The sequence below is a fragment of the Thamnophis elegans genome, chromosome 17 (genome assembly GCF_009769535.1).
Source record: "Thamnophis elegans isolate rThaEle1 chromosome 17, rThaEle1.pri, whole genome shotgun sequence".
Taxonomy (NCBI): domain Eukaryota; kingdom Metazoa; phylum Chordata; class Lepidosauria; order Squamata; family Colubridae; genus Thamnophis; species Thamnophis elegans.
Window position 1 is genome coordinate 7,562,716 of NC_045557.1, and position 19,847 is coordinate 7,582,562.

The following is a 19,847-nucleotide window of genomic DNA, read 5'->3' on the forward strand; positions in this document are numbered from 1 at the left end:
AATCCACTTTTCCCTCTTTCGGGAATGGCTGCCCATCTGTGCTTCTTCTTTACTAACCTTAGAAACGGGCCTTCATCCCAGGGAAGGGTTGCATTTTGTGCTGAAGTGGACGGGAGGGGAGGGGAGGAAGGAAGGAGGGAGGGAGGAGAAGAGTAAGCACAGCCCAGAAACCAAGAATGCTGGAGGTTGCAAAGAGATTAATTTCTCCTGTAACGAGGAAATTCCTCAAGCTTGTGTTGTGGTGCCCCAGTGAGTAATCTGTTTGATTACCCACCCGAAAGGCAGTAAAAGGGAAATGGAGTTCTCTCTTTTTGAGGCCCCTGCTTTTCTCCCCCCCACACTTGAAAGCAAAAACGTGGGACCATGAGAAGCAAATCTGGCACTGCGTAGCATGCCACGGTCTGACTCAGGGGTGGGTTTCAATTTATTTTACTACTGGTTTGCTCGTGCGATGCTTCTGCCACTACTGGTTTGCCTGATCTGGTGTGACTGATTTAAATGCTTCTCCTTTGGGAGGTTTGGGAGAGATCTGGCAAAAGATTTGTGTGTGTGTGTGTGTGTATCAGTGGTGAGATTCAATTTTTTTGCTGCGGGTTCTGTGGGCGTGGCTTGGTGGGCGTGGCATGACTTGATGGGTGTGGCTTGGTGGGCATGGCTGGGGAATGATACTGCAAAATCCCCATTTCCTCCCCACCTGCTTTCCAGCTCTGTTCTTCTGTGCGGGGTAACAGAAGAAGACCCAGCCGATCAGCTGGGACTCAGGAGGCAGAGAATAGATGCGGGCGGGGCCAGCCAGAGGTGGTATTTGCCGGTTCTCCAAACTACTCAAAATTTCTGCTACCGGTTCACTAGAACCGGTCAGAACCGGCTGAATACCATCTCTGTTCCGTTCACTTTGAGATATATACAACTTCACACACACCCCTTATTGGAAGCACTGGGGGAAACTGGCACAATTGGGGAGGATTCCATATCCATCACTTCCGTTGGAGCACAAGTTGGAGCATTTAAACACAGAAATGGTGGTGGTTATTTTCTTTAGCTTTCTTGGTTAGTAATCCATGCTCTGTTGGGTCGTCATTTCAGAGATAGTTCCTTATTTATAAGGAAGTTATTATCTTTCCTAAACAAGAAAACAGAAACATCAAAGATAAACAAAAAAGCAGTGAGAGCAGGAGTGACTTCCAACTTCCTGCTGGCTTCCCCATTGAGTGGGAATCTAGCAAGGTACATTGGAAATCTTCCTTCCTTCCTTCCTTCCTTCCTTCCTTCCTTCCTTCCTTCCTTCCTTCCTTCCTTCCCCTTCCCTTTCTTTCCCTTCCCTTCCCAGCAGGCAGGTGGAAGAGGGAACAAGGGATTGCTAGACGGGCTGGGAAACTGTCACAGGATGTTGAAAATGAAGATCATGAGCACCTGCAGCACCTGCTCAACAGCAGTCAATAGCACAACTTCCTCAAATTTCTTGGATCCCAAATTTTGGATGCATTCTATAAGTTGGCCCATTGGGGTTAGTTTACCTTAGTTCAAAATTTGACTTGCTATGATGTACCATTTTGACCAGTTAAAGGTCATGACAATAAGAGTTTTAGTAGTGTACAAAAAAAGAGGTGCTCCAAATGAATTTTGGGATGCAAATGAATCTATATATATAAAAACAGGTGTGTGTGTGTTTGTGTGTGTGTGTGTGTGTGTTCCAGCATAACTCTGTAACGCCTCGAGCAATTTCAACCAAACTTGGTACACAGATGACTTAACTCTCTGGAAATAAATACTGTGGGGCTAAAGGACCCCTAACACCCCTTGAGTTGTGTGTTCTGTTAAGATACAGCCTGTTGTACCTTAAAATGGCTTCTACCGTACTGCCATAAAATGGCTTCTACTGTACAGCGCAGTGGAGTTGCCATGGTAACAGCTTCACAGTACTCCTCAATGGGGCTCCCTCTGGTAAGGGGGAAAATCCAACATTAGAAATTACGTTTGGTCCGGACATTTCCCACCCTCCCCCTATAACACCACAGAGATGAAATTTTCTGAGAAAACGGCGCAAGTTCGAGAAATACAATTTAGGTCTCATTCGCAGCTGGGTTCCCCCCGCCCCGACCCCTTTCTCCACCTTGAGGAAAGTGACAATGTCCATGTCACTCAGAAAACAAAAAAACACATCAGCAGTGTTTCTCCACCTGTTCTCATTCAATCCAAGAGTATTTGTGTTACAAATTGCTTTCAGAGGGAGGGAGGGAGGGAGGGAGGGAGGGAGGGAGAGAGAGAGAGAGAGAGAGAGAGAGGGAGGGAGAGAGAGGGAGAGAGAGAGAGAGAGAGATGGGTGCATTTCTTACGATTGGAGATGGATGTTCCTACGTAGGAATTTTTGGGGGGTTTTAAAACTGGCTGCCCGGCCTTCAAAGCCAGGTTTCCTTGTGGTGGTTTCCACTGCCATGCTCACGTAGTGCCAAGGACTGTATGGATTTTCTATTTTTCCTTCCACGGATCTTTTTCCCAAGGGTTGATCACAGAGTGGGCAAGTAGCATTTGAACTTAGAAAATGGGCCATAAATAGTTATAAGGAGGGCCGTAACAACAAAGTTTTATTTTTCTTAGTCATATAAACATTCACAGCTATACATTCTCATAAGTGCTATTCATATTTGTATGTTTTCTTTTAACATTTATCACAATGCATTTAAAAATTTAAAAATATATATATAATTGGGGTTGCTTTCCTGCCACCACATCCATCCATCTTATTTTACAACAACCCTTCTTCTTCCGTCCTCCCAACCTCCCTTCTCTCCCTTCTTCTTTCCTCCTCCTCTCTCTCTTTTTTTCTTTCCCCTCCCTCTCCCCCACTCCTCCTCTCTTCTTCCCCTTCCTACTCTCTCTCCTACTCTTACTACCTCCTTTTCCCTTTCTCCTTTCCGAGGACCATAATAGCTTGATAACCCGATAGCAGCATTCCACTCTTTGAGAGGATGCCACAAAGAGGAGGGCGGGTCTTATTTTCCAGTCCCTGTAGGCAAGACAGAAAGCCAAACCATATGAAGAGGGCAGAGAAGAGCAACAAAGAGGATTAGGGGACTGGAGGCTAAAACATAGGAAGAACAGTTGCAGGAACTGGGCATGGCTAGTTGAATGAAAAGAAGGACCAGGGGAGACATGATAGCAGTCTTCCAATATCTCAGGGGATGCCCCAAAGGAGTCAAGCTATTCTCCAAAGCACCTGAGGGCAGGACAAGAAGCAAAGGGGTGAAACTAATCAAGGAGAGAAGCAACTTAGAACTAAGGAGAAATTTCCTGACGGTCAGAACAATTAATCAGTAGAACAGAAATTTCCTCCAGAAGTTGTGATTGCTCCAACACTGGAAGTTTTTAAGAAGATGTTGGATAGCCATTTGTCTGAAGTGGGGTAGGGTTTCTTGCCCAAGCAGGCGTTTGGACTAGAAGATCTCTCAAGGTCCCTTCCAACTCTGTTATTCTATTCTACTTAAAGACGAGAAACAGTGGATGGAAACTAACCAAGGAGAGAAGCAACCTGGAACTAAGGAGAAACTCCCTAACCGTGAGGACAATTAATCAGTGGAACAGCTTGCCACCAGAAGTTGCGGGTGCTCCATCAGTGGAGGTTTTTAAGAAGAGATTGGACAGCCACTTGTCTGAGATGGTATAGGGTCTCCTGCTTGAACAGTGGGTTGGATTAGAAGACCCCCCCCAAGGTCCCTTCCAGCTCTGCTCTGATTGAAATGGTGGCTAAGTGACAGGTCATTAAAGTGAGGACTTCCTGTAAAGCAACAGGTGTGAATCCCTCTTTGTTATCATGGACCAATTCTGTTGTGCGGAACAGGGAGGAAATGAAAAGACTTTGTCCATCTCGGCTAGGAGATGCTATTCCCAGGAGGCCGAAGCGAAGCTTTTTTGCTAGTGCATAAAATGGGTTTTGATTTAATCAGCTTCGGCACTGTTTCCATTATACCTTTTTCTCAGCACAGGTGCATTTTCTCTCGCTAAGCTACATAGTGGCAAAGCGGGAAGCCAGATAAACAGGGTTATGCGACTTCTCTTTGAAAAGCCCAGCTCTGCAAACGTTCGCCGTGGACGTACCTTCCTTCTTCCCCAGATGATGGAATCAGTAGTGCAGTGGTGGGTTTCAAAAAATTTTCGGAACCTCTTCTGTAGGCGTGGCCTGCTTTCTGGGTCCACTGGTGGAACCTCTTCTAACCGGTTCGGTAGATTTGACGAACCGGTTCTATTGAACCGGTGCGAACCGGTAGGAACCCACCTCTGCAGTAGTGGTATTCAGCCAGTTCGGACTGGTTGGAATGAACCGATGGTCGTGACCCATCCCGGCACAATGTCGTCCAAATTTAGCCACATTTTCTAAGCTGCACCATGCATGCAAGCCATGTGCACAAGCAAAGCACATGCGTGGAATGGCGAACCAGTGGTAAAATGATGTGAAACCTACCTCTGGGTTGAATTTCCAGTGGAGGATGGGCCACTTGATTGTATTGTATTGTATGGTATTTTATTATTTGTATGCCGCCCTTCTCCGGGAGGACTCAGGGCGGCGAACAATTCAAGGGGGGGGAAAAAAGGGGGAACATAAAAGACAAAATACAAATAATAAAAGTAGACAACAGTCGCACAACCATACATGTCGAGAGGGGAGGGAACTCATCACCCCCAGGCCTGCCGGCAAAGCCAGGTTTTGATGGCTTTTCGGAAGGCCTGGAGAGAGGTGAGGGTCCGAATCCCTACGGGGAGTTCATTCCAGAGGGCCGGAGCTGCCACAGAGAAGGCCCTCCCCCGGGTAATAGCCAGGTGGCATTGGCTGGTAGATGGCACCTGGAGGAGGCCAACCCTGTGAGATCTAATGGGTCTGTGGGAGGTAATTGGCAGCAGGCGGTCTCTCAAGTACCCAGATCCAATACCATGAAGGGCTTTATAAGTTACGACTAGCACCTTGAAGGTCCCCTCCCAGTTTCTGGTCCTTTCTTGGATCAATGATTATTTGTAATTACTGGAAAGTTTTCTGGAATAACAAATGGAGACCGGAGAGATTTACCGGAATTTTAATCCCTGCCAAGTGTTTTTCCATCTGGAGAGCGACTTGTGCTTACCCTGTTTTTCTTTTCCCCCTTCCTCAATTTGACATACCTCTCCATTTCCCTACAGCGGAAGGGAACATATGATCCTCCAGATGGCAACTTCAAGTCCCATCATCCCTGCCCGACATGGCCCAGGGTAAAAAGATAATAGGAATGGCAATCTGGAGGGTGACTTAGCCAGTTACGCGTAATTGAAACACACTTGTATGCAAACATTGGCGCCTTCTAGAAAGCGGCAATCTATCTCGGAGTTGGGGAAGAATCTTTTTTCTTTTGTAAGAGCTATGCAAATAAGCCAGGATCCAATTAAGATTTGCAGTTTAAGGAGCTGATTCAATTTGAAGTGGGGGGACCGAAGCAAGACGATTTGACTTGGGAACACGTGTGAGTGCATGAAAGTCGAAAAAGTGTGGAAAAACCGTTGCCCCCGAAGGCTACTGCGGTCAAGATCAAACCCTTTTGAATTCAAGCTTTGGGCAGCTTTGATCCGTAGGTCAATCAAAGTGGGCATCGAATGAAGTTTGAAAACCTGGTAGACGGAATGCCCCCAACTCTTGAGATTCCAGCTTTTGGTTCTGTTTTTTTATTTTATTTTTTAAAAAAATCTTAAAATGGTGCTTCCAGTTTGAAACCACATGTTCACAGTCCTAAAGGAGTTTTGTTTTTTTAAGAGGCAACTGGGCTTTCTGGTTTCGCTTTGAAGACATTTTGATTCTCATCCAAGAAGCTTCTTCAGCCCTTCAGAGAAGCTTCCTCAACTCCAAGAAGCTTCCTCAACTCTTTAGAAGTTTCGCTTCTCATCAATCTTCTTCACATATTTCGCTAATCATCTAAGAAGCTTCTTCAACTGTTTAGATATTTCACTTCTTCTCTGAGAAGCTTCTTCAACTCTTTAGATGTTTCACTTCTCATCCAATCTTTTTCAGATGGTTCGCTTCTTCTCCAAGAAGCTTCCTTAACTCTTTAGAAGTTTCGCTTCTCATCCAATCTTCTTCAGACCTTTTGCTTCTCATCTAAGAAGCTTCTTCAACACTTTAGACATTTTGCTTCTCATCCAAGGTTCTTCAGACATTTCGCTAATCATCTAAGAAGCTTCTTCAACTGTTTAGATATTTCGCTTCCTGTCTGAGAAGCTTCTTCAATTCTTTAGATGTTTCACTTCTCATCCAAGAAGCTTCTTCGGCCCTTTAGACATTTCACTTCTTGTCTGAGAAGCTTCTTCAATTCTTTAGTTGTTTCACTTCTTATCCAAGGTTCTTCAGACGTTTCGCTTCTCATCTAAGAAGTTTCTTCAACTCTTCAGACTTTTGCTTCTCATCCAAGCTTCTTCAGATATTTCGCTAATCATCTAAGAATCTTCCTCAACTGTTTAGATATTTCGCTTCTTCTCTGAGAAGCTTCTTCAACTCTTTAGATGTTTCGCTTCTCATCCAAGGTTCTTCAGATGTTTCGCTTCTTCTCCAAGAAGCTTCCTCAACTCTTTAGAAGTTTCGCTTCTCATCCAATCTTCTTCAGACATTTCGCTAATCAACTAAGAAGCTTCTTCAACTGTTTAGATATTTTGCTTCTTGTCTGAGAAGCTTCTTCAACTCTTTAGAAGTTTCGCTTCTCATCCAATCTTCTTCAGATGTTTCGCTTCTTCTCCAAGAAGCTTCCTTAACTCTTTAGAAGTTTCGCTTCTCATCCAATCTTCTTCAGACCTTTTGCTTCTCATCTAAGAAGCTTCTTCAACACTTTAGACATTTTGCTTCTCATCCAAGGTTCTTCAGACATTTCGCTAATCATCTAAGAAGCTTCTTCAACTGTTTAGATATTTCGCTTCTTGTCTGAGAAGCTTCTTCAATTCTTTAGATGTTTCACTTCTCATCCAAGAAGCTTCTTCGGCCCTTTAGACATTTCACTTCTTGTCTGAGAAGCTTCTTCAATTCTTTAGTTGTTTCACTTCTTATCCAAGGTTCTTCAGACGTTTCGCTTCTCATCTAAGAAGTTTCTTCAACTCTTCAGACTTTCGCTTCTCATCCAAGCTTCTTCAGATATTTCGCTAATCATCTAAGAAGCTTCCTCAACTGTTTAGATATTTCGCTTCGCTTCTTTAGATATCTGCTTCTTCAACTCTTTAGATGTTTCGCTTCTCATCCAATCTTCTTCAGATGTTTCGCTTCTCATCCAAGAAGCTTCTTTGGCCCGTTAGATGTTTCTCTTCTTGTCTGGGAAGTTTCTCCAACTCTTTAGACATTTCGCTTCTCAGCCAAGAAGCTTCTTCGGCCCTTTAGACATTTCACTTCTCATCCGAGAAGCTTCTTCAACTCTGGATGAAGAACTCCTGTTCGCAGTCTGAGGGCAAAAATAGGAAACTTATCCCAAATTGGCGAAAGTTCATGTCTGGCTTCAAAATGAAGAGATTAGATGTGATTGTCACGAGCCTCTGGGCATGTCCAGACAGCACAAATCACTAGCAAAAGACTCAACGCGACAAGGGAAAGTGCCAATTATAAGTAAAAATGGTTTATCTGCTCTAAAAACCTGACGGAAGAAAACTGAACGCTGAGTCTGTGGACTCAGCAGAATCTTTGTTATGTAAATGTCCACGTTTTGTCATGGCGGGACTATACCGTTTATGATTAATTGGAACAATAATGAGAAATAAACAGCTGGGGCAGGAAAGAGATTGGGGGGGTGCCTTGGTATGTATTCCACCCCCCCTCTCCTTTCCTGCAAATTTTGGGGTGAAAAAAAACAATTTTTGGGTTCTTAATGCACAGGTCTTGACATCCAGGACATTCCCGATTCAGATAGTCCTCAACTTATGACCACAATCGAGCCCAACACTTCTATGGCTCAGCGAGACCGTTCTTAAGAGAATTTTGCCCCATTTTACAACCTTTCTTGCCACCATTGTTAAGTGAATCGCTGTGGTTGTTAAGTTAGTAGCCCAGCTGTAAAACGAATCTGGTTTCCCTGTGGATTGTGCTTGTCTGAAGGTTGCAAAAGCGGATCACATGTCCCCCGGGACACCGCAGCTGTCGTAAGTACATCTATCTATCACGGGAGCTCACTCCGTTACGCAGCGCTGGGGATTCGAACCGCTGAACTGCAAGACCTTTCTGATTGACAAGCTCAGCGTCTTAGCCCCTGGGCCACCGCGTCCCCATATTGCAATGTGCGGTGGTGCTCTTTTATTCTCCCTCTCCCCTCCGAAGACTACTGGGGAATCCGTGCTGTGTTTCAGAGCCCTCCAACTTCACAGTGATCCTGGTTTATTTGAGCCAAGGCCAAAGTTGGAATCCACAAAGCTGGTTGCCCTTTGAGTTCCCTTCCCTTTAAGAGGAAAGAATCATCTTCAGACTGCTGGGCAATCCAAAGGAATTTATCTATTTATATCGGCCAGATGGCCGTCTTCATTCCTCAGTGGAACATGGGTGTGGCAAAAAATCTTGGAAGGAAGGAACGGAACGCTTAGTCTTTCCCAACACTCTGCGTCGCCCCTTGGATGACTCTTGGCCTGCATAGGATCCTCGGGCTGGAGAGGACTTTAGGAGGCCTTCAATCCCTTGTCTAAGGCAGGAGCTCTCATATCCCCCTCGGGCACCTGGTCTAATCTTTCTTGCCCCAGCAGTGTTGGTAGGAGGTGGTTCCTCGATCAGGCTGCTGCTTAGCTTATTTTGAGTTGGCAGCTCTTTGTTTACGACAATCGCTGCGAATAAACACTCTTTTTTTAAAACAATTTTTTTCTATTTTTTTGAATAAAAACAAACAAAATCATCCTCCTTTACAAATTGTAGAAAATGTGTCAATCGGTTACAAAGAGCTTTCGTGCATCCCTTCCACAGTCATCGCCTCTGATTCATATCAAATTATCTATTTTACATCTATCTATCTATCTATCTATCTATCTATCTATCTATCTATCATCTATCTATCATCATCTATCTATCTATCTATATCTATCATCTATCTATCTAGCTATCTATCTATCTATATCTATCTATCTATCAATCATCTATCTATCTATCTATTTATCTATCTATCTATATCTATATCTATATCTATATCTATATCTATATCTATATCTATCTATCATCTATCTATCTATCTATCTATCTATCATCCATCTATCTATCTATCTATCTATCTATCTATCTATCTATCTCTATCTATCTATCTATCTATCTATCTATCTATCTATCTATCATCTATCTATCTATCATCTATCTCTATCTATCTCTATCTATCTATCTATCTATCTATCTATCTATCTATCTATCTATCTATCTATCTATCTATCTAATGTTCTGACCCCCTCGTCCCACACCAACGCACTCCGAGTCAAAGATATTTTATGGAATTTATTAACAGACAGACAGGTCCTTGGCAGTAAACCGGCAAAGATAAGCCTTGGCAGCAATCCAGCCTGCCAGGCTCACAAGACTGTTCTCCAACATTCGTTCCTGTGTTGACTTCTGCAAAGGGCGTGTGCACAAGCAGTCTTTTTCTAGTCTGGAGAGGAGCCTAATTACCACCAGCTGAGCGCAATTACCTCCTGTACTTGCGCAACTGTTCCTGACGCCTATTAGCTCTTCGGTGCCAGGCATCCAGGAACAACTCACTGCTGACGTCAGGAACACCCCCCCTTGTCTCCTCCCCACTGGTCCAAGGCTCAGGCGCCTCCTGGTGGCCAACCAGCCTCTCTGAACCCTGCTCGGAGTCGGAACCCTGTCCAGGGTCCTCCACATCCTCCAGAGCCGACTCATAGGGCCCCTCACTGTCGGAGTCTGGTGGCAGCTCCAAGGGCTCCTGTTGGGCCACAACATACATACATACATACATACATACATACATACATACATACATACATACATACATACATACATTCTCATCCTTCATATGACTATACTTGTTTTAATGTCCCTTTATAACAAACATTCCAAAATTTAAAACAAAACCACATAGTGGCATTCCCTTATCTATTTTCAATATCATCCAACCGCATCATACCTTTATAACACATTCAAAATAAAAATTAATTATATTAATAACAAAAAAATTTAAACCTCTTTTCTTAATCATTGTTTAGAATTTGTATCCAATTTCCCTTTTATCCTATCAATACATATTATTACATTATTATCATGATCAGTCATTTATTTAACAATAGTTTGACTAAGTTTAACTTACTTTCCCCCCCTTTTTTTCACCAATTAAAAGTTTTACCAACTTTCCTCTTATCAAACCAGAGAGCAACCATTACGCCCTTCTAACAAGGATGAGGTTACCTAATAGGGCCATGAAACGTCTGCAAGGAAACAACCAAGCTCAGAGACCACCACGGATCCCATAATTATTGTCCTCCTCCTCTTCTCCTCTGCAAACCCCACTCCCTTCTAGCACTGATGATGTTACTGAGTTGGGTTGTGAGACGTCTGCAAGGAAAAAGACTGCACCCAGAACCCTGGGCTACAAACATTCTCTTCTATAGATCCTCCTCCCCAATTACAGAGGGGAGGAAGTTGGACCTCTCCTGTCCCGGGATCACAAAACTGCACCTGAGCTGCCTCTCCTCCTCCTCCTCCTCCTCCTCCTCTTACCAGTTGCTAAGACCAGGTCAACCAACCCACCACCTACTCCCATAATTTACAAGACTGGGCCAACACTGAACGTTACCCCCCGACTCCACAGCATTGAAGCTAGAGCAGCGGTGTCAAACTCAAGGCCCAAGGGCCAGATCTGGTCCACGGGGGTGCTTAGATCTAGCCCGTGGGGGCCACCCTGGAGACAGCAAAGGACCGCCCGACGATGCCTCTGCCAGTGGAAACAGAGCTTGGGAGCCCATTTTCGCTGGTAGAGTGCCCGGGCTGCCACAGGCACCCCCAACACAATATGAGTGACATTGAGGCTGGCCATGCCCCCCTCTCCCTCTACCCCGAGGTCAAATAAAACTCTAGAGGTGCCCTCAATGAAATTGAGTTTGACACCCCTGGTCTAGAGGAAAGGGGCAGCAAAATAAGGAAGCAATAAACTCTCTGTCTCTCTCTCTCTCCCTCCCTCCCTCCCTCCCTCTTTCCCCTCCCTCTCTGTCCTGGGGCTGTTTGGAGTTAGAGGTAGCCAGCGTTTCATAATTCCTCCACTCTCCCACTGGCCTTCCCCCCACCCCTTTCCGAAGAAACACTCCTCTGTGTGCGTGCGTCCGTGTGTGTGTGTGTGTGTGAGTGTGTGTATCTCCAAGACACGGAGAAGGGGATCATCCATCATTTCAGCAAAATTTGGCTGCTTTCCTAGGACTCGCCGTCCCAGCCACCCAGCTGCATGCGCCTGCCGGGAAACGGCGGCGGGAGACGGAGCTTTGCGGGTGAATCGAGGCATTCGCTCAACTCCCGGTCTGGGGGGAACATCCAAGAGGTGGCAAAGTCGACCTCGCGGGCGGGCGGATCCTCCTCCTCCTCCCTTGCAGCCTTTGCAAAGGCTTTGCACGCTGCCCCCCCTCCCCGCTCTCTCTCCTTCCCTCTCTCTCTCTTATATTCTCTCTCTCTCTCTCTCTCTTTTTTCTTTCCCCCCTCCTTTTTTGCCAAGTGCAGCAGGATGCCATCTGGCCTTTTCTGCTTACTTTCAGATGGGAAATGTTGCCCCCACCCCCCCTCTGCTTTCTTAAAAAAATAAAAAAAAATTGCAGAATCCAGCCAGGCTTAGCTGGACTGAGAGAACGTGCCAAGACGTAGCCCTGAAGGAATTATTAAATGATGAATAAGATCTGCTGAGGTTGTTGTGATCTTTCACCCATTGTTTAGAAAAGGGTGTGTGTGTGTGTGGGTGTGTGGGTGCCTTAATTCCGAGCAAACCTCAGCTTGGCTGGGACTTCATCCTGTCCTCCGGCTGGGTGGGGGATCTAATCTTCACCTCCCACTCGCGTCTCAGTAAACCGGGGTTGCTAAATTGTTATAACCCCGATGCCCCTTTCTTTTCCCCTTATGGGAACCGGGGCTAAATTCAGACCAAGGAAAGCGAGAGGGAAAAAGAGAGAGGGAAAGCCAGATGGGAAAGACGGAGAAAAATTAACGCATACCTCCACTCCTGCTTGCCTTCTATTTTTGCCCCTTTTGCAAGATGAGAAAACCTGTTAGGTAAAGATTCCCCTCGCACATCTGTGCTGGTCGTTCCTGACTCTAGGGGGGCGGTGCTCATCTCCGTTTGAAAGCCGAAGAGCCAGCGCTGTCCGAAGACGTCTCCGTGGTCATGTGGCCGGCACACTCAACGCCGAAAGCAAACGGAACGCTGTTCCCTTCCCACCAAAGGTGGTTCCTATTTTCCTACTTGCATTTTTTACCTGTTTTCGAACTGCTAGGTTGGCAGAAGTTGGGACAAGGAACAGGAGCTCACTCTGTTATGCAGCGCTAGGAATTCAAACCGCCAAACCGCCGATCTTTCTGATCGACAAGTTCAGCCTCCTAGCCATCACACCACGTGCCGTGTCAGTAGATGTGATTAACTCGGCTTCTCAACTCTTCAGGAAAAGTGGGTAGAGAGGGAGTTTATGAATGGGAAGGAAGAAATAAACAAACAAACTTGCTTTATAAAGCCTTTAGTAAGGAGACTCCTGGAATACGGCATCCAGTATTGGTCACCACATTGCCAAAAAAAATAATAATATGTTGAGGCTTTGGAAAAAGTGCAGAGAAGAGCAACTAGGATGATTAAAGGCCTGGAGACTAAAACATAGGAAGAACGGCTGCAGGATTTGAGTTTGGCTGCGCTAGAGAAAAGAAGGACCCGGGGAGACAGGATAGCAGTCTTCCAGTATTTGAGGGGCTGCCGCAAAGAGGAGGGGGTCAAATTATTCTCCAAAGCACCAGAGGGCAGGATAAGGAACAATGGATGGAAACTAACCAAGGAGAGAAGTAACCAGGAATGAAAGAGAAACTTCCTAACAGTGAGGACAATTAACCAGTGGGACAGCTGGCCACAAGAGGTTGTGGATGCTACATCACTGGAGGTTTTTAAGAGGAGACTGGGAAGCCCACCTGTCTGAAATGGTACTGGATCTAGTCCAAGATCTTCCAAGGTCCATTCCAGCTCTATTCCTTCCTTCCTTCCTTCCTTCCTTCCTTCCTTCCTATTAGACTGCAGGCTAACTCTGCCAACTGCCAGCAGTTCGATCCTGACCGACTCAAGGTTGACTCAGCCTTCCGTCCTTCTGACGTCGGTAGAATGAGGACCCAGATTGTTGGGGGCAAGAGGCTGACTCTGTAAACCACTTAGAGAGGGCTGTAAAAGCACTATGAAGCATTATATAAATATAAATGCTATTACTATTTTCCTTCCTTCCTTCCTTTCTTCCTCCTAAAGGTTGACTCAGCCTTCCATCCTTCCGAGGTGGGTAAAATGAGGACCCAGATTGTTGGGGACAAGAGGCTGACTCTGTAAACCGCTTAGAGAGGGCTGTAAAACCACTGTGAAGCTGTATATACTGTAAGTCCAAGTGCTGTTGCCCTTCCTTCCTTCCTTCCTTCCTTCCTTCCTTCCTTCCTTCCTTCCTTTCTTCCTCCTAAAGGTTGATTCAGCCTTCCATCCTTCCGAGGTGGGTCAAATGAGGACCCAGATTGTTGGGGGCAAGAGGTTGACTCTTTAAACTGCTTAAATATGGCTGTGAAGCACAGTGAAGCAGTATATAAGTCTAAATGCTACTGCTATTGCTTTTCCTTTTCTCTCTCTCTCCTTCCTTCCTTCCTTCCTTCCTTCCTCCCTCCCTCCCTCCCTCCCTCCCTTCCTTCCTTCCTGTTAGAATGCAGGCTAACTCTGCCAACTGCCAGCAGTTCGATCCTGACCGACTCATGGTTGACTCAGCCTTCCGTCCTTCCGAGGTGGGTCAAATGAGGACCTAGATTGTTGGGGGGCAAGAGGCTGACTCTGTAAACCGCTTAGAGAGGGCTGGAAAGCACAGTGAAGCGGTATATAAGTCTAAGTGCTACTGCTCCTTCCTTCCTTCGCTCCCTCCCTTCCTCCTCCCTTCCTTTTTCTTTTTAAAAGAAGGTTTTAAAGTAGTCGGCTTGACTAGTTGAACCGGGGGGGGGGGGGGGAGTTGGAGTAGAAGACCTCCAAGGCCCCTTCCATCTCTGTTATTTTGTATTCTCTGATTGCCCTCCACGTGGATACCCTTTTTTTTGGCCCTCTTGTTTGCTTTCCCCGACACTGTTTTAGAAGAATACAAATCGAAGCACAAATGTTGTTTTCCCCGACTTTTACACCCGGGGAAAACAAACAAGACCACAGCACACACTGTTTCTATGGCGTTGCAAAAAAGATTAATAGAGAAGCCTGTTGAATTTTGCAGCTCAGGCCTTCCGACTAAAGGAGAATAATATTGGAGGGAAACTTATCTCACACCAGTGATTGCTTGCTGAGCCCCTGATTCACCCCATAGCGCCTCTTCACGCGTTATTCCCTTTATTTGCAGGGAGTTCTAATGCTCAATCTTGGTGGTGTTAAAGTTTCATTCCGATTGCTTACGGATAAATGTGGAAGCAAGGATTGGGTTGGGTGGGGCTTAAAAATGACAGGGTGGAGGCTACGGCTGGTGCGATCAAAGCCTTGTGTTTGTGGGTCGTCACCTGGACTTTTTTTGAATTTAGCCCCCCCCCCCCTCTGAGGATGTCTGTTTAAAATGGATGGACGGATGGAGGGATGGAGGGAGGGAGGGACATGTGGGTGGGTGGGTGGGCGGGTGGATGGATGGGCAGGTGGGTGGATGGACAAATAGATGGATGGGCAGGTGGATGGATGGACAGGTTGATGGATGGATGGGTGGGTGGGTGGACAGGTGGATGGATGGACAGGTGGATGGGTGGACAGGTGGATGAATGGACAGGTGGATGGATGGATGGATGGACATGTGGGTGGGTGGGTAGGTGGATGGATGGACAGGTGGATGGATAGACAGGTGGATGGATGTATAGGTGGATGGATGGATGGATGGATGGATGGATGGACAGGTGGATGGATAGACAGGTGGATGGATGTATAGGTGGATGGATGGATGGACAGGTGGATGGATGGACAGGTGAATGGATGGATAGGTGGATGGGTGGATGGAGGGGCAGGTGGATGGATGGATGGAGGGGCAGATGGATGGATGGACAGGTAGATGGATGGATGGATGGATGGATGGATGGATGGATGGATGGAGGGGCAGGTGGATGAATGGACAGGTGGATGGATGGATGGATGGATGGGTGGGTGGATGGACAGGTGGATGGATGGATGGGTGGATGGATGAATGGATAGGTGGATGGAAGATTTTGGGTTCTCCAAACTGCACAGAATCTTAGCTAGAGGTTCTCTTGAACCTCTGCAAACCCCCAACAGCCCACCCCTGGTGAGTGGATGGACAGATGGATTGACAGACGGGTGGATGAACGGGTGGATGGATTGAGAGAAAGTTTGGTCTAGTGGCGAAGGCACCTGCCTAGAAACCAGGAGACGTTGACTTCTAGTTCCGCCTTAGGCATGAAAGCCGGCTGGGTGACTTTGTGCCAATCACCAGGAAATGCTGAGTTCTAGTTCCACTTTGGCATGAAAGCTAACTGGACAACTTTGAGCCAGTGCCCTCCCCTCCCCTCTCTCTCCTAAGAGGAAGAAGGAAGATTCCAACCTTAACCCTCCATTTTTGCACACTTGTGGGTTCGTGGCTGACGCTCAAAACAGAAGCGTCCTCCCCAGCCTGAAACCAGCTGCGTCTCCTCTAGAAGGCCACGCCGCTTATGCGCTTATGCGCATCTCATGTCCACGAGGCCACGGAGATTTCCACAACACGGTTCGGCGATGCAGCAAGCGATTAGCGCATTCGTCTCGGGAGTTAAATACTTTTTTCCCCTGCAACTCTTGACCTTGTAGCAGGGATGTGTGTGCGAGCCTCGGTGCGGGAAGCTGCCGCCTTTGATGCGGTGGCGCGCGATAGAAATCTCACTCAGACAAGGGTACTTCTCTCACAGCGGAGCGATGCAGCGGCTTTGTTTAGTGTCCTTGTTGGAGACGCATTTCGAACATGATCTTTCTCTCCCCAGCCGCACAGCAAGGCCGAGGAGAACAATGGGGGAAGCGCTTGTAAATGGGGGAAACTGGAAAAAGCTTTTCACTGGCTGCACAACTGATTATCTTCTCCTGCCATTAGCAGTGACATTGTTGTGATCTTTCTAGAGGGGGGGTTGGAGTCACCTCTGCCCCAGGGTTGGGTTCCTACCAGCGTTGTTACCGGTTCCCTTCGCTCATGCTCACGCCAGATGCGCACAGCACGCACATGGGCAATTCACTGTAAATTGTTCTGCGCATGCACAAACAACATGAAAAACTACTGAAACACATGTTGGCAATGGCAGTGGAGACCGGGGAACCAATTCAAGGGCGTGGCCAGCCTGGGTCACTGCCGGTTCTGCGACCCAGGCCAAGTTACCACTACCAGTTCGCCCAAACCGGTAGAAACCCACCTCTGCTCTGCACCCCACCAACCCAACATAATCTGCCTGTTAATCTGAACTGGTATAGGTCTCCTAGTTGAGCAGGGGGTTGGACTGGAAGACCTCCAAGGTCCCTTCCAGCTCTATTCTGAAATAATTAAAACGGTGGGAGCTTCACTGCTCGAAAGCTTTCCAGAAGAGACTGGACTGCCAATCGGTCAGAAATGGTGTAGGGTCTCCTGCCTGGGCGGCGGGTTGGACTAGATGACCTACAAGGTCCCTTCCAGTTATGTTAATCTGTCTGTTAATCTGTTAATCTAATGGGGAAAACGAAAACACGGGCACGGAAATTTTGGAATCAAATTCAAATGTGGTTAGAAAAAAACGACCAGACAATATATAGAGTTTAAGCCAGAATTATTTGTATATGTGTATGTGTATGTGTATGTATATGTATATGTATATGTATATGTATATGTATATGTATATGTTTAAAGTCACAACCCCTGGTATGCCCAAGTATGGGAGGAAGGTCACACTTCCACTCTCTGTCGTTAGGCTCGTCACAAGAGTCCATCCAGACAGAAACCCAAATATTGGGTTTCTGTCTGGATGGACTCTTGTGACGAGCCTAATGACAGAGAGTGGAAGTGTGACCTTCCTCCCATACTTGGGCATACCAGGGGTTGTGACTTTAAGTATATACCTCCCACCCTGGCTGGCTGATAAGGAGTCGTTCTCTGTAGCTCAAATGGTTAACTCCCTGCCTGGGAGGCAATAGAGCACAGGTTCGATTCCCAAAAACTTGGGTATGGCTAGCTGATGAGAGCTAAATAGCTTGAAATAGATCTATACTAGTCTCCCTTTATTTATTTATCAGCATAAATATAACATATGTATATGTATATGTATATGTATATATGTGTGTATGTATGTAAGTATGTCTGTCTGTCTGCCTGCCTGTCTGTGTCTGTGTGTCTATGTTGTTGTTGTTGTTGTTAGTTGCGAAGTTGTTTCCGATCCATTGTGACATTCCTCCAAGCCTTCCTGTCCTCTCCCATCCTCTGAAGTCCATTTAAATTCACACCGACTGCCTCAGTGACTCCATCCAGCCACCTCCTTCTCTGCCGTCCCCTCCTTCTTCTTTTGCCCTCCATCGTTCCCAGCATGAGGCTCTTCTCCAGGGAGTCCTTCTTCCTTCTCATCAGGTGGCCAAAGTCTTTGAGTTTCCTCTTCAGGATCTGGCCTTCTAAAGAGCAGCCAGGGTTGATCTCCTCTAGGACTGACCGGTTGGATGGCCTTGCAGTCCAAGGGACTCAATGCAGGAATCTTCATCTCTAGCACCAGAGTTCAAAGGCCTCCATTCTTTGGCCCTCAGCCTTCCTTGTGGTCCAACCTTCACAGCTACCCATTGCAACTGGGGAAACCAGAGCCTTGGCTAGACTCACTTTTGTTGGCAGGGTGATGTCTCTGCTTTTTAGTCGGCTGTCTAGATTTGAGTATATATTTTGTTTTGTTTTTACCTTTATTTTGTGACAAGTGGAACGCCAGGATAATTACACTAGATTCAATATATTTATATGTAAACAATAAGAATATATTTTAAAAAAAAGAAGAGGGAAAAACCTTTTGCTGGCTGCACAAACCGATGATCTAATCCACGCCATAAGCAGTGACATTGTTGTAAAGTTTCTGGAGTGGGGTGGGGGGATTAAACTCACCCCTGCTCCCTACCAGGCCAACATCTAATGGCAAAAATGAAAACCCAATGTTTCATCACTGGGCCTTCAAATCAGGGCTGGGAAAATTGTGTGTGTGTGTGTGTGTTTGTGTGTGTGTGTGTGTGTGATTACTTTGGAAAGCTCCAGACTTTGATAGCATCTGGAATTTTGCTGCTTCATTTTTATGACTGAATATTTTGGCTCGGGGCCTCGGCTTGAAAAGAAAGGCTTATGCCCTTCTCTGTTTTGACATGTTCCAAGCAGAAAAAAAACCCTTTGATGGTATTTACAGGCAGTCTTCGATTTACGACCAGTATAACAGAATAGCGCAATTGGAAGGAACCTTAGAGGTCTTCTAGTCCAACCCCCTGTTCAAGCAGGAAATCCTGCACTGTTTCAGCCAAGTGGCTGTTGAGGATTCCAAAATGAAGTCCCCAAATTAGCAAAGAGGTCTAGGGAAGAGGAGGACCAGGGGAGGCAGGAGAGCAGTCTTCCAATATTGGAGAGGCTGCCCCAGAGAGGAAGAAGTGGGTCAAGCCATTTCCCAAAGGACCCGAACGCCAGACAAGGAATAATATGATGGAAAACTGATCAAGGAGAGATTCAACCTGGAAATGAGGAGGAATTTCCTGACAGTGAAAACAATCAACTCATGGAACAGAAGTTGCCTTCGGAAGTTGTGGGACTTCATCCCTGGAAGCTTTCAAGAAGAGATTGGACTTCCCTCTGTCAGAAATGGTGTAGGGTCTCCTGCTTGTGTGTGGGGGGTTGGATTTGATGACCTACAAGGTCCCTTCCAACTCTGTTAATCTGATTCTATCTAAGGTGGCCTGGCCCTGGAGGCTAAAACCTATGATGAATGGTTGTAGGAACTGGGCCTGGCTAGTCTAGGGAAGAGAAGGACCAGGGGAGACAGGTTAGCATCTTCCAATATTTGAGGGGCTGCCACAGAGAGGAGGAGGGGGTCCAGCTATTTTCCAAAGCCCCTGAAAGCCAGACAAGGAAGAATGGGTGGAAACTGACCAAGGAGAGATTCAACCTGGAAATGAGGAGGAATTTTCCTGATAGGGAGAACAATCCACCCATGGAACAGAAGTTGCCTTCGGAAGTTGTGGGAGCTTCATCCATGGAGGCTTTCAAGAAGAGACTGGACTGCCCTCTGTCAGAAATGCCGTAGGGTCTCCTGCTTGGGCGGGGGGGGGGAGTTGGACTAGATGACCTCCAAGGTCCCTTTCAACTCTGCTAGTCTGTTCATCTGTAAATCTATTTGAGCTCTCGGGAAACCGTTCCACGTCTCGTGCTTCAGATCTCTCCCTTTGGTAACTGAACTTCATTCTGGGGGAAGAGGAAGAATTAAAAAATAAAAATAAAAAAAAACCCCTACTTGATCCTTTGTGGCTTCCATGTCACATTAGCCCAAGTGGCAAGGCGGCGATTTGAGGCAGCTCATCAGTTCGATAATTTTTCCGCCCAAAAAAAGAAAGAGAGAGAGAGAGAGAAGGAGTTTGCATAGACCCAGTGCCACATTTCGCACCGCGATTGCACAATCCAGTTCCCCAGGATGCAGAAAACGAGTTCCCTGG

General features: G+C 46.4%; 1 protein-coding gene across 1 annotated transcript in view; it reads left to right on the plus strand.

The window, feature by feature from the left end:
- Window positions 1-19,847, plus strand: part of LOC116520148 (cell adhesion molecule 3-like) — a 134,900-nt gene that overhangs the window by 1,013 nt on the left and 114,040 nt on the right.